Here is a 15,226-nt window from a genome sequence, read left to right on the forward strand (position 1 = left end):
GGACCAGAAGACTCTGCTTTGTAGCTCTGAGATAAACAGAAAGCTAAATGAAGATAAAAAGGGGGCAGGTGTGTCCAACGGATTTTGAAGTGGTTGACATGAAGAATGGGGCACCCTTTGAAAGAAATAGAATAGAAATGTTTTTATATAACCCATAGCTGAGCACTCTCCTGGAATGTTCTACAGCCTGCATCCTCCCCAGGTAACAGGGATGATTCACTTGAGAATCACCAGGACAAGGGACGAAGGGAGAAAATGGGCTAGTGACTGAGTGGCCTAACCGAGTGACTCCTAAGGAGCCTGTCAGAGCCGAGCTCTAAATGTTCAGCATATTTCAGGGAACCCAATCCAGGTCCGTTTATAGCCAGTGGTGACAGTGTGAAAGGATTGATTCTCGGGGTCTCCCATAAACTCCCAGGTGATCTTGTTCCGGGCCTCAGGTTTAGCAGAAAACTGATTAATATATTATGAACCCCACCTTTCAAAGAGTTCATAGAAGACGTCTGTTTGTTTTTCATTCTTTTGAGACAGGGTATTTCTGTGTATCCCAGTTTGGTCTCGAATTCTTCCTGTCTTAGTTCCAAGACATTTGAGAATTTAGGAAGCTCCCCAATGTGGAGAAGCCACAGAGTGGATTGTATTTGCTGAACAGATAACCGGTTTTCTCATTCCACCTGAGAAGCTAGGGAGTAATTTCATGCCACAGTGTCCTAGGCAATGGGAGGAGTTTTTATTCATTGCTTACTTTGTCTGGAGGTTGGAGCAAGGATCTTAATGATTCACTTGATTGGTGTTTTTTTCCTTGAAGAGAACACATAGTTCAGGAGACCTGCCTCCCAGGTCTTCTGAGATCCCTAACATTGCTGACATAGAAGTCATCTCCACAACCCATGATTCTAGAAGACAAAATACAAGGATTTCCAAACTAAAATCCATGACTTCTGCAGTTCCTTTTAGACGTCTCTGAGAACTTCAGGTAGTCGTCGGCCCATTTTTCATTTCAATAAAGAAGTGAAACATAAATCACAAATAGATTTAAGAATGTGCTACACATTTAATACTTTATACGTTAGCTCTAATTTTCAGTAAAGTGTGAATTTTTAAAGCTGCATTTCATCAATTCTAACTATTTTAAAATTATGGCACTCCTTATAATAAATGATTGTTCAACATTGTGGCAAGATTAATCAATTCTCTTCATTTACATATATGAAATGACATTGAATCTCATGATTAGATTCAATAAGACATGGTAGTTTATTGTTTTAAGGATTGCGAAGACACCTAGTTTAGCATAATGTTTTCTTTTTCTCTGGCATATATTCATTGTACAGAGCACTGGGTTCCATAGGAGTTGGAGACATGGAGGCTAGGCAAAGTCTTCTCAAGCCCTTGGCCTATTTCAGGGGTTGGGTCTCTAGTTTACTACTTCTGGATTCGATTTACACTAGTTCTGAGTAGCAGTTACTCCATAAGCACTATAAGCATCTCACAAATTTACCTTCATCTTTTTCTCATGTATTTGTGTGCATGGTACATGCACATGCGTCCGCATGTTCTCATGTGTGCAGGTGTTTGAGGAGGCTGGAGGTTGACATCCAGAGTTGATTGCTTGTCACCTTTTCCACTAAGGCAAGGTGCTTGAGTTGACCCAAAGCTCTCTGAGATTCCTACCTGGCCAGTCACTGTGTCCTAGGGATCCTTGTCTCTTCTCAGAGTGCTGGCATTACAGGTGGAACGCTACACCTCTCTGACATGTGTGCACTGAATGCAAACTCTGGTCTTCACACCTGGGCAATAAGAACCACTGTGCCATCTCCCTAGCCCCCAGTATCGATCTGCAGCCATTGTCATCTGAGGCTCCTCTTCCCTGATAAAGAACCTAAGAAACCAAAGAAAAAATGAGAAGATGGCTTTATATCTTGAAGTCAAGGACAAGAAAGTCCATTTTGTATGCATGTGGCAAAACTGGTGTGGGCCATCCTTGGAAAAATGACTGGAATCGATGAAGGATTGGGACTGGGCATTATTATTTCTAGGTTTGACTTTTTGTAGTTTGGAGTGGTAATTATATCATAAGCACAGTAAGTATTGACAGATGTTCCCAAGATTTATGTTGCCCAATATTGTCTTTCTACACTGCAGAATGCTTGCTTGCATTTATCTCATATCTATACCTGAAGTTTTGATGAAAATGGTTTTGTTTTTTTAAGTAAAGTGAAGCTCTTTGGGGGGGCTCAGGATCAAACCCAGAGCCTTGTGCACACAAAGCAAATGTTGTGCTCTTTACATTCCAGGCTCAGGACAGCTCCTTCCTCAACAACTGTTCTTAATCTCAGAAATCCACTAAACATTGGCTCATGTTATTCACTTTGGACATCCAGAGTAGACAGGTAGACAAACTGCCAGTATGAGCCGGTCAGTCTTCCATTGTACCCTCGGTCAGAGTAGGGAAAGTGCTTTGGCATCACTTGTTGCTTTTGCTCAAGCTGTCCAGCTGAGAAAAGTTGTCTCGGTTACTCTTCTCCTCCAGTGAGCGCCATGACCAAGGTAACGAATATAAGAAAGCATTTAACTGGGGTTTATGGTTCCAGAAGATTAGCATTTAAAACCAGCATGATAAGAAGTATGGCACCAGGCAGGTAGCTTGGTGTGCAACCACTATAGGAGTTTACAGGTTGAGAAAAAACTCACAACGGGGGGAGAGAGAGAAAGGGCGGAGGGGAGGGAGGGAGGGAGGGAAAGAGGGAGGGAGGGAGGGAGGGAGGGAGGGAGGGAGGGAGGGAGGGAGAGAGAGAGGGAGAGAGAGAGAGGGAGGGAGGGAGAGAGAGAGGGAGAGAGAGAGAGAGGGAGGGAGGGAGGGAGGGAGGGAGGGAGGGAGGGAGGGAGAGAGAGAGAGAGAGAGAGAGAGAGAGAGAGAGAGAGAGAGAGAGCAAGCGAGCTAACTGGGAGTGGAATGGGCTTTGAAATGTCAAAACTACCCCCAGCTACATACCTCCTCCCGTGAAGAGATACCATAAGCACAACAACTCATACAAGGGAAAGTGTTTAATCAGAGATAGCTTATAGTTTAGAGGTTTAGCCCATCATCCTCCAGGAAGCGTGGCAGCACAAAGCCATACATGGTGTTGGAGAAGCGGCTGAGAGTTCTGCATCTGGACCATCAGGCAACAAGAAGACAGAGTGACACTGGGTTGGGCTTGAGCTTTTGGAACTGCAAAGCCCACCCACAAGTGGTACATTCCCCCACAATGGCCACACGTCCTAAAGATGTCACTCTCTGTGGGCCTATGGGGGCTCTTTTCATTCCAACCACGATACATTCTAATTATTTCCGAAACGTTCCACCATGTGGGGAACAAACATTCAAATATGTGAGCCTATGGGGGCCATTCTCATTCAAAATACCTCTGTCCTAGATAGTAGCAGGTTTTGGCCACTTTGAAGCTTGTCAAATGTGGGTTCTGCCTTCAGCAGTTGCCTATTGAAAACTTAAATAGGTATCAATCCTATGGTGTACATATTTTAGTTTTCCAAATTCTGTCCTATATAAGATGGTTCTTCTGACATGAGACAGAGATTTTAGATTTTACTTTAATAAGAAGTCTTAATCTTTAATTGGACTGGGACTACATAAAGACCATTTGTATTATTTGTCTGTAGAGAATAGTAGAAACAAATATTTGGGAAGATTTATGAAATTTACTCTTTTCCTTGGGATATTTTTTTCTGGATGATTTGTCCTTTTTCTTTAGATGTCTCATTTGTCCAGCAGTCTTCACATTCCTTACCTGGATACCTTTATTCTTCTAAAGAGACAAAAACAAAACCCTTTCCCAACCCTAATTTTGGGGAGATTCTCTTTTGCAAAGTTAAATTTATCAAATGAAAAGCACTTGTTAGTTTTACAGGTTAGTTTAGATTAAACAGCCATGATGCTTAATGAACCATCATCTCTTCTAATTAAGAGGTGTCTCTTATTCAAATCGAATCTTTATTAATTATGATGGTATCTGTAGATTTTCTTCTCCTGTGGAAACAAAAGAAAAACCCCTTCCCCAATGTAGCACATGTCCCGTTTTCCATTCTGAGGTCAGTACATCTTTAAAGTACACTGGTTGGTTTAATTCTGCAGTGTTTTTCCTACTATCTAATGTCTCTCCACAGCTGTTGTTCCTTTCTCATTAGCATTTAAAAATTTCAAACTTAATAAAGCATTATGCAATCTATTTCTGGGGGTAGTTATCATCCCTTTCTGTTTATTTAACATTTAATTTAGAGTTTGATTTGATTTTTCTATAATTGCCTACACTGTAGGATTGTGTGGTATGCTTGTAATGTGCTTTATATTGTAAAAAGCTAAAAACTGTTTCATTTTCTTAGACACATAAGCTGGAACATTGTCTGCCTTTATTTGTGCAGGTATACCCATGATGGCCATAACTTCTAGCAAATGTGTGATTACTGAATCAGTCTTTTCCAAACTCAAAGCAGTTGCCTATTGAAAACTTAAATAGGTATCAATTTGTGATGTGCAGATTTTAGTTTTCCAAATTCTACAAAATGGAACACATCCATCTGACAGATTTCATTGCTTTGAGTACTCTTAGAGTTACTTCCTGTGGAGAGTGGTGTTTGGTCTTATAAAGAACAAGCAGAACACTTCCTTATAATTTCCTTGGCTAGTTGCTACTTGATAAAAAACTCTTTAAACCTTTGCTATTGATGTCATGTTTTTTTTATGAAATTCTGAGGCCTTCAGCACACTTCTAATCAATAATTGATAGATTTCTGTATTACCTTGTGCTAGAGGACCTGGCATACCTGTATGGGATCAGATGTATGTTATGTATATGGGATGATTCCTATTGATCATATCTTGTAACTAAATAAATAATCAAGTCAATTCTGTATCATCCGGTATAAATTCAGTGGTTTCAATATGCAAAACAACTCTTTCTGCATATTGCAAGTTGGTAACTATGTTGAGAAGTTTTTTAAATCCCTTAGTACCATGAGAATAGCATATAATTCTGACTTTTGGACAGAATCATAAGGGGTTTGATCCACTTCACTTAAATTTTCTGATTTGTAGCCTGCCTTTCCTGATTTATTTACATCAATATAGAATGTAGGGGCTCCGATTTTTGGTGTGTCCCATATTATGTGAGGTGGATCTGGTTAGTTTTCTTTCTAAGTTCAATTCTCTTGCTTTCGGGATAGTTGTTGCTTATCTCTTCCAAAAAAATTAGTACAAGCTCTTTGTCAGGATTTACTTTTCCCCAATAATTTGTCAATGTCATCATTATTAAAGGTGCTAAAATTTCTGTTGGGTCTATTTATGTTAATTGATGAAATCTCAATGTTCCTTTTAGAATTAATTCAGAGACCTTTTCTACATAAGTTTAATTTTTTCTTCTTGGCTTATGTGGTAGAAAGTTCCATTCTAAGATAATCTCCTCCCTCTACATTAAAATTTCTGTAGAGGAGTGTTTGGAGGGTAATATGACCAGAATGCAGCTAGTATTTGGATCCACATGATCCACGTGTACCTTCTGTAAATTCTCTTCAATCAAAGCCAATTCCCTCTCAGCTTCAGCTGATAATTCTCTGGGACTATTTAAGACCTTGTCACATCTAAGGTTTTGTTTAAATTAATCAGTTCATTAGGTTTTATCACAATAGTACACCATAGATGAGAAATGTCTCTTAGTAATCTTTGGAAGTCATTAAGAGTCTGAAATCCATCTCTCCTAATTTGCACCATTTAAGGTTTAATTTTTTGTAAATCTATTTTATAGCCTAAATGAATAATAGAATCTCTTCTTTGTATATTTTCAGGAGGAATTTTTAATTCCCCAACAAGGAAAATTTTTCTTCTTCAAACTTTTTTTTCTTTGAAACAGATAGTAAAATGTCATCCATATAATGGTAAACTATAGATTCAGGAAATTGCTTACATATTGTTTCCAATGACTGACTTACAAAATATTGATGTAGAGGGAGCTATTTAACATTCCATGCAGAAGAATCTTTTGTTGATATCTCTTAGCAGACTGAGAGTTATTATAAGTAGACATTGTGAAGGCAAATTTTTCTCTCTCCATTTCTTGTAAAAGTATAGTGAAGAAACAATCTTTTAAATCAATACTATAAGAGGCCATCCTTTAAGTAATAGGGAATACAAAGGAATTCCAGTCTGTGGGCCCATTGGCTGAATTGCCTAATCAAGAGCTCTTAGATCTGTTACCATTCTTCATTTTCTCTATTTCTTTTTAACAATAAATACAGGAGAATTCCAAGGGCTGGTCGATTCTTTAATATGCTGAGAATTTAGTTGCTCCTGTACCAGCTATTCTAAAGCCTGCAGTTTCTTTGTTGTTAAAGGCAATTACACAGCCCATAAAGATTTGTCTGTCAACCATTTTAAAGGTACGACTGTTGGTGCCTTTGGAATATCAGTAGCTGTTGTGCCCTGTTCTTGTACAACCTGAATGGTCAGTGACTATTCTTTATAATATCTTGTGGTATTGTTCCCAGAAACATATGTTAATTTATGGTTTATTTCTAAGATTGGGAGAATATTAATCTGAGTATTCCATTGCTGTAATATATCACATACCCACAGATTCTTTGTCATGTTAGCCACATGTGGTTTTAATATTCCTCTCTGTCTTTCTGGTCCTATACATTGGACCCATCTCACACTCTGTTTTATCTGAGATAAAGTTACAAACCCTAAAAACTGAACATTTGCATCTTGAAGAAGCCAATTTGGATGCCAATATTCTGATAAAAGTATTGCTACATCCACATCTGTTTCTACCAGATATTGAATGACAATTTATTCATATTATTAATTTTGATCTTTGCTCATTTATAGAAGTTTGCAAAAATACTCACATTATGGTTTCTTCTTAAATTTTTGTTCTCTCTTCTGTAGCTATATCCGAGCATTATGATTTTTTACAATAGGCATTAGGTTCTTTAATTGCTCTGGGAAGGAGTTTCCTCTATGATGGCAAGAAACAACTGAGACGGATTTGGCATAGGGGCCTGTGAGAGATCCCTCATGGAGTTTCCTGATGGCAAAGGATTACCATGAATATTCCTCACTGACCTACATTCATTAGTTCAAAGCCTGCCTTTGGTACACCTTCCCCATAACCCAGAAGGGAGGGGTGTTCTGAGTGGATTATTCTTAGAAAAAATATTGTTTCTAGGAATGCTCTAACTACACTCCCTTTTAAGGTGACCTTTGCTACAATTATAATGACTGACATTTTGATTTTTCTTCAAACCTCTGGAAATCCCCTCTCCTATTGAAGTATCGTCATGGTCATGAGATTCGATATTAATTGTATCTTGAATCCAAAGGTGCTTATTTGCCTTTAATGGCTTAATTATCATTTTGCACAGAGAAATGGCATTTTCAAAAGCCAGAAGTTCAATTATTATTTGTCTAGCTTCTGAATTTGGTATCATTGTACTTAATGTTGAGGTCAATCTCTGTATGAAATCTGTAAATCCTTTCTTTGATTCCTGTATAACTTTAGTAAATGACTCAGTTTTCTTTTCTATTTCTCCAGTTCTGTCCCAAGCATTCCAAGCTGCTGTGTGGCATAAATCCAGGGCCTGGTCATCATATACAGCTTGTCTTTCTGTAGTAGCATAATCTCCTTCTCCAAGAATTTGATCTTGGGAGATTTCCTACCTATAACTTCACTCCATTGCCCAATAATCTTAGCCTCTTCTCTGAGCTAGGTACTCCATTGCAATTATGGACCAGGCTCTAAAATACCTTTAACCAATTCTCCAGTGGTTAGGGATAATTCTATTACAAACTGAGTTTAACAGTTACAAACGAGTTTACCTTTGCTTCACAAAAGGAGAATGCACGTCATGTGAGACTATTGCTTCCTTGAATCTCCTTAAATTTAACATTGGCACAGGAGTCTAGTTAGCTGTAACAGAGCCTCTGCCATTTGGCAGTTTCTGTAAAGTTACTGGATATATTCAGATTGGTTGCTTGAAAATCTTAGTTTGCTCCTCTTATTCTTATAATGCAATGCTGAAATTGGTTCTCCATTCAATTCCTCTGTCTGAATTTGAATATTTCTTGTGGCAGGGGAGAGGGCCGCTTGCTTGTCCTGCTTCTGTTCCCCTTTCCATCCCCCTGCCTCCATCTTTGTATGTCTCCTTTCACTCCCAGTATTCCCTCTTCTACCTGCATTTCAGATTTCTTACACTACTCCCCCCAGACCCTCATTGAAAACCTCTTTGTTTTTTCTGCTCATGGGCCTCTTTCCAGTTTCCTGGCCTCTACTCACACCTACTCCACATACATAATTGCTGCGGACCCGCTCAGTGGAGCCACTCAGAGTGTGGGAGGGTCTTTGTAACAGGAAGGCACAAGTTTGGCGAATGACAGACAGACACAACACACAAGAGAGTGGTTGGAATCTGCTGCGATTTTACTGAATTCATGCTTTTATTATATAGTATTCAAACAAAGAACAAATCATCAATTGGCACAGTATGAAAGCTTCTTTTAGTCACATCGGCGATTTTTAAGAAAAGCATATTATCAGGAACAGGTGTTAGACATAAAACATCCTTTGAAGAGGAACTCTTGTCCTTGGAAACGTGAATCTCAGACAAGTGGTTTCATTTTATTTAAGAATAGAAAGTTTCTGTCTCATTATCGCTATCATGGCCTTTCCTCTTTCTAACCTTTTCTTGACCAGCTTGCTGCACCTGCTGAAATATACTTTTTTGTGCCTTTTTATGCAGCAAACATCCTGGGGGTTGGGATCTAGCAAGCCTATCCATAAAGTTCAGAGTATAATTTAACAGTCTTTGTCCATCAACGTTAACCCATCTATTCCCTTGCTCATCATACACCCCGTGTATGACAAGGGTTCTGCTGTAGTCTTATACATTCCCATACTGTGCTTCCCTATCCCAGAACTGCTCCTGAAGAGATAATCCTTGTCTTGTAGATATATAGAATATCATTATTAAAAGAGATTGTGCAAAGCCCATATCCCGCATAGCCAGCTACTCAAGAAACCTGTCTATGCCTCAGGGGTGGCTAATACTGGGCTGTCTGCCATTGACCTCCAGGAAGCCTAGTCCCATAGGACACGTAGCTCCCGTCCGGCATAATGACATATGTCATGTCACACAGATGACACTGGAGTTGGTGTGGCTATAATCATGTGTAAAATTGGAGGCTAAGCTCCCCATACAAGAACATGTAGTGTTTGTCATTCGGAGTCTGTTATCCCATTTAATAGGATATTTTAAAAGTTTCCACCCATTTTACTAAAAAATTTCTTTTTATTTATGACTGAGAGAAGTTCAACTATGCTACTACGTTCCACATTTTCATTGTCATTCATTGGGTGATGGGCTAGATCTAGACGGATTCCATCTCCTTGTTATTAAGAATAGAGCAGCTATAAACACGGATGTGCAAGTGTCTCTCTGGTAGGATAAAGACTCCTTTGGGTGTATGCCAAGGAGAGGAATAGTGTTATTTTATTTGTTTTTGTTGTTTTGTGTTGTGGAGTATTTAAGCATGCAAAGATGTGTTGCATTTGTTTATGTTGCAAAACATTTGTTTAACTATGTAAAGATGCATTGTGTTTGTTTAATAATGTAAAAATGTGTTGCTGTTTTAAATTGCCTGACTAAGGAATCTGATTGCTCTAATAAAAAGCTGAACAGCCAATAGTAAGGGAGAAGGTCTAGGCAGAACTTCTGGGCAGGGAGAGTTAGGAACAGGAATTTTTAGGCTCAGGGAAGAAAGAAAAAGAGATGACGGGGAGACACAAAGCGCCTGACAGACAGACAAGAAGACAGCAGGAAATTAGGGCGAACAGAATGAAAGAAAGGTAAAGTCCTGAGGCAAAATATAGATGAATAGAAACAGGTTAAATTAAGTTAAAAGAGCTAGTGGGGAAAGCCTAAGCTAAGGCTGAGCATCCATAATTAATAATACATCTCTGTGTTTTTATTTGGGAAGTGGTTGGCGGTCCAAATAAAAACCCAACTACAGTATTGGGTTTTTTGTTTGTTTGTTTGTTTTTTTGAGACAGAGTTTCTCTGTGTATTCCTGGCTGTACTGGAACTCTCTTTTTAGAACAGGCTGACCTCAGACTCAGAGAGATCACCTGCCTTTGCCTCCTGAGAGCTGGGATTAAAGGCATGCACCACTATTCCAGCAGGGTTAGTCTATGTTTAACTTCTTATAGAAAGATTTGTTTTTATGTGTATTGGTGTTTGGCCTGCATGCATGTATTGTTCCACATGCTTGCCAGGTGCCTGCGGAGGGCAGAAGAGGGCATTGCATCTCTTAGATCCAGTATAGATGGTGGTGAGCCTCTATGTGGGAGGGACCTACACATGGATCCTCCGCAAGAACAGCAAGTTCTCTTCAACAATAAGCTGTCTCTCCAGCTCCTGGTTTTGGTTTCTTAAGAAACTGCCACATTGGCTCCCACAGCAGCTGCAGCAGTCTACATCCTAACAACAGTGAACAGCATCTTCATGCTGACTTTAATTTCTAAGTTCCCGTTATTTGTCATCATCGTGACACATCAGAGACCTAATGAAAACTCCAGGACACATGCTTTGAAAATACACTAAAAACATTTGTTATAGTATGGGCAAGAAACGAGGACAACAGCTAAGGTAGAGGACATGGAAACTTGGAAGCCAATTTAAGAGACACTAAAAGCAGAGTGCCTTTAATCCCAGCACTCAGGAGGCAGAAGCAGGAAGACATTTGTGAGTTCAAGACCATCCTGGTCTACATACGAGTTCCAGAACAGCCAGGACTATGCAGGGAGACCTCGTCTCAAAAAACCAAGAGAGCCAATAGAGAGATAGTGATTGAGTGGAAGACAGGGGAGAGAGAGAGAGAGAGAGAGAGAGAGAGAGAGAGAGAGAGAGAGAGAAGGACGGAGGGAGGGAAGGACATAGGGAGGGAGGGAGTGAAGAAGGGAGGTATGGAGGGAGAGGGAGAGGAGATTGAGATATTTCTGAGGCCACCTAGAAAACTTAATGAGCAAATGGACAAAACTGGAAACCATTTGTAAGAGAGGGAGACTCAGCCGGGCGGTAGTGGTGCACGCCTTTAATCCCAGCACTCGGGAGGCAGAGGCAGGCGGTTCTCTGGGAGTTCAAGGCCAGCCTGGTCTACAAGAGCTAGTTCCGGGACAGGTACCAAAGCTACAGAGAAACCCTGTCTTGAAAAACAAAAAACAAAAAACAAAAAAAGAAAAGAAAGGGAGACTCAAGGGTTTGTAATCTGGCAATCTAAATGAATAAGAGCAAGAAGATGGAAAAGACATTTAATAGAAAGTTAAAGGAAAATTTATCACAATTTGAGAATGGGGTTGTCTTGAGTAAAGAGCAAAATCAAAATCAGGTAAAGATGAGCCCTTCTGGCCTGTATGTGTGTGTGACTCAACACACACTATTTTTAAGCCCGACCTGAGTTTAATTCCCATTACCCACAGGGTGGAAGGAGAGAATTGACATTCTCAAGTTGTCCTCTGCTTGCCATGTGCACACTGTGGCAAGATGCACTCAGGTGTGTGTGCATGCACACGCACACACACACACACACCACCATCACACCATATGCAAATAAATGTACTTTTAAAAAATACAAGACCTTAATTTTTTCTTGGCTAGTATAAAAACTAAGCAATGCGGCGGGTGCGGTGCACCATCTTTAATCCCGGCATTCAGGGGTGGAGGCAATGGATCTCTGTGAGTTTGAGGTCAGCCTGATCTACATGGTGAGTTCCAGTAGAGTTAGGGTTATATAGTAAGACCCTGTCTAAAATAACAAGCAAATGAACAAAGCTAACAACTAAGCAATGATTCAGATGGACATTTTTTTTTCTTTAAAGACGGGATTATCTGCAGTTTGGAGCCTGTCCTGGAACTAGCTCTTGTAGACTAGGTTGGCCTCAAACTCAGAGAGATCTAACTGCCTCTGCCTCCTGAGTGCGGAGATTAAAAGTGTACACCACCTGACTGCAAGTGGAATTCTTTACAACATCTGAGTTTTCTCCAGGAAGAATGCATAGTTGAAAAACCTAAAAGTCAAATGATTGTGTGTGTGTGTGTGTGTGTAAAATGATTGAGGTGGGAGGGCCCAACCAACTGTGGGCAATGCCATCCCTGTCAGGTGGTATGGGTATATAAGAAAGCAAGCAATACAGATCAAGACAATTAGCTGCATTCCATGGTCCCTCCTTTGGTTTCTGCTCCAGACTTCTGCCTCAGTGATGAATTATAAAGTGTAGAAAAAAATCCCCCCACCAAGTTGCTTTACCAAGTGGTCTTTACCACAGCGACAGAAAAACACACCAGGACACCGTTCTTGGCCCCTATTTCTTCACCAGAATTTCTCCATCTCTCATCTCTTTCTGTAGTTTGCAGTATTTGAAATTGTTGAGACATACTGAGGGCTGAGGTTCCTCTATCAGGGCGCAGGAATTCAACTCTTGAGCAGCAAGAATGCTGAGTAGGGAGGCAGAGGCAGGCAGACCTCTGTGAGTTCCAGGCCAGCCTGGGCTACAAGAGAGAGCTCCACGACAGTTAGAGCTGTTACACAGAGAAATCCTGTCTCCGAACAAACAAACAAAGAAACAAAAAAGAATAATTATAAGGTGTGGTGGTGCACGCCTTTAATCCTGACACTTGGGAGGCAAAGGCAGGCGGATCTCTGAGAGTTCCAAGTCACCCTGGTCTACAAAAAGTTCCAGGACAGCCAAGGCTGTTACATAGAGAAACTCTGTCTCTAAAAACAAAAACAAAAACAAAACAAAACAAAACAAAAGCCAAGTAGTTGACCGCGTGATCATCTCATTTGCCTCATAGCCATGGCTCTCTGTTTCTAGAGTTGCGTCCCTATTAATCTGCTGATGGAGCTGCATCTACAAGAGTCGTGTCCTCTGATGTCCCTGCAATGGTTTGATCTGTATTTGAAAAGCCATAGTTGCTGCCATGTGGATTAGAACAGTGGCAGCTGATCAACACACAACACAGGTCTTGGAGATGTAATTTATTTTGTCTTCTCGCGGTGAGTTCATTTCTGAACAACTGTCCATTCTAGAGAACAGAGTTTTCACTCACTCTATTCAGACTGCCTTCTTGAGGTCTTTCTAAATCCAGATATTCAAGCGCTCTTTCCTTTGGCCCACTGGTTAAGGAGCTGATAGTAGAACTAGAGATTTTAAAAGGGGTTGATGGAGGTTAAGACTTGGTGGTCTAAAATGTCTTGGACTGGGGAGCTTGGTGATGGAGCAGCTCAAAATGTTTCTATAGGGCCCAGCCATGACAAGCTCAGTAGAGGCCTGAGTTTCAGATTACTCTTAGGTAAAATACCTAGTTCCAGGAAAGACCACGAATTGAAACCACCCAGGAACGGACCTTGAAAGCAGAAAGTACCTAACATTCCAAAGGAAATTCCTAAGGTTCCAACCATTGTAGATAGGATCCCCTGAAGTTCCTTAGCCCAGCACACTCCCATCCCCTTTCACGAAGACACCCCTAGACAAATGTCAGCCAATCTGGGGTCCTGAACCTGAGCACTCCCTCACCCCAAACTCTGCTAAGATAAAACCCCACCCCAAACTGAGCTTGAGGTTCTCTGATCATGCCAATGTGTTGGACACTCAGAGAATCGGAGTTCAAACTTGGAATAAAGGTTCTTTGATTTTACATACGGGACTCAGTCTCCTTGGTTTTTGGGAGACTCGGCAATCTTGACCTAACATTGTAACTGTTTCAGGCCATACAATTCTCTCGGATCTGGCACTGTCACTAGTATCTGGGACGCTGGAGTCTCTGTTCCCAAGCAGAATTTGCTGGTAGTACTCTTATTTTTTCTGGGACCCTCAATTGCCGGTATATCAGGTGCATTCCAGTTCATACTAGACTGTTTTGGCCTCTGCTCTCTTAGCCGCAGTGAGAGAAGGAAGCGCACGTTGCTCTCCTGTAATGACCACTGGTTACTATCTACACTAACCATTAACTTGCTTCACTGTGCATATGCTGGGCTTTGAGTCATTTTTCCCCCCTGGACCTGCTGGAGAATCCTAGGGCAGGGCAGGCATTTGGGTTGCTCTATGACTCCAGTCCCTCAGCAGAACGCGCCATTGGGCTTGGAGAAGCACAGACACCTCCAATATTCACAACTTTTGGCTAGATTTCTTTGAGACAGGGTCTTGCTATCCGTGTTGGCTTCCAACTAGTTGTCCTCTTGCCTTAGAGTCCCAGTTGGTGGAATGAAAGGCCTTTCTGCCTCATTTTACCCCTCTTCCGTTCCGAAGCTGCACTTCCAAATATCGCCGCGGAGCGGCACCAGTCAGTCAGCCAGTGGTGTCTGCAGTTCTGACAGGTGAGATGCCCCTAGGAGAGCTACCTGAGGTCTCCAGGGTAACCACCTTTGCTTCTGACTGGAGACTCCACCCCCGCTTGCTGGGGCCTCCACCTCTGCCCTTTTTTTGGTTTTTCAAGACAGGGTTTCTCTGTAGTTTTTGGAGACTTTCCTGTAACTAACTTTGGAGACCAGGCTGGCCTCAAACTCAGAGATTCACCTGCCTGTCTCCTGAGTGATGGGTTTAAAGGTGTGCATCACCACCGCCCGGCTCTTCTTTCTTTTTATAATTTCTTTTCTTTTTAAGAAAGAAAATAAACTATGTTTCTCCTTTTTACAAACCAATTTCAGTTCCCACTCCCTCCCCCTTCCCATTCCCTCCACTTCCATCCCACCCCCATCCACTCCTTAGAGAGGGTAAGGCACATTGCCATGGGGAAGGTCCAAGGCCCTCCCAACTATATCTAGACCGAGCAAGCTATCCATCCAAAGAGAATGTGTTCCCAAAAAAACAAAACAAGCAGCAGGGATAAATCCGGGTACCGCTGCCAGTGGCCCAGGAGTCTGCCTCAGCCATACAACTGTCACCCATAATTCAGATGTTCTAGTTTGGACTATTCTGGTTCCTTCCCTGTCCAGCTGGAGTTGGTGAGCTCCCATTAGCTCAGGCAAACGGTTTCAGTGGGTGTCCCCATCATGGTCTTGACCTCTTTGCTCATATTCGCACTCCTCCCACTCTTCAACTGGACTTTGGGAGCTCTGCCAAGTTGGAACTTCTTTTTCATCACGTGATCGCACAGGCTTGTGCAAGAAAGATCTTGA

This window comes from Microtus pennsylvanicus, chromosome 1 (genome assembly GCF_037038515.1).
Source record: "Microtus pennsylvanicus isolate mMicPen1 chromosome 1, mMicPen1.hap1, whole genome shotgun sequence".
Lineage (NCBI taxonomy): Eukaryota > Metazoa > Chordata > Mammalia > Rodentia > Cricetidae > Microtus > Microtus pennsylvanicus.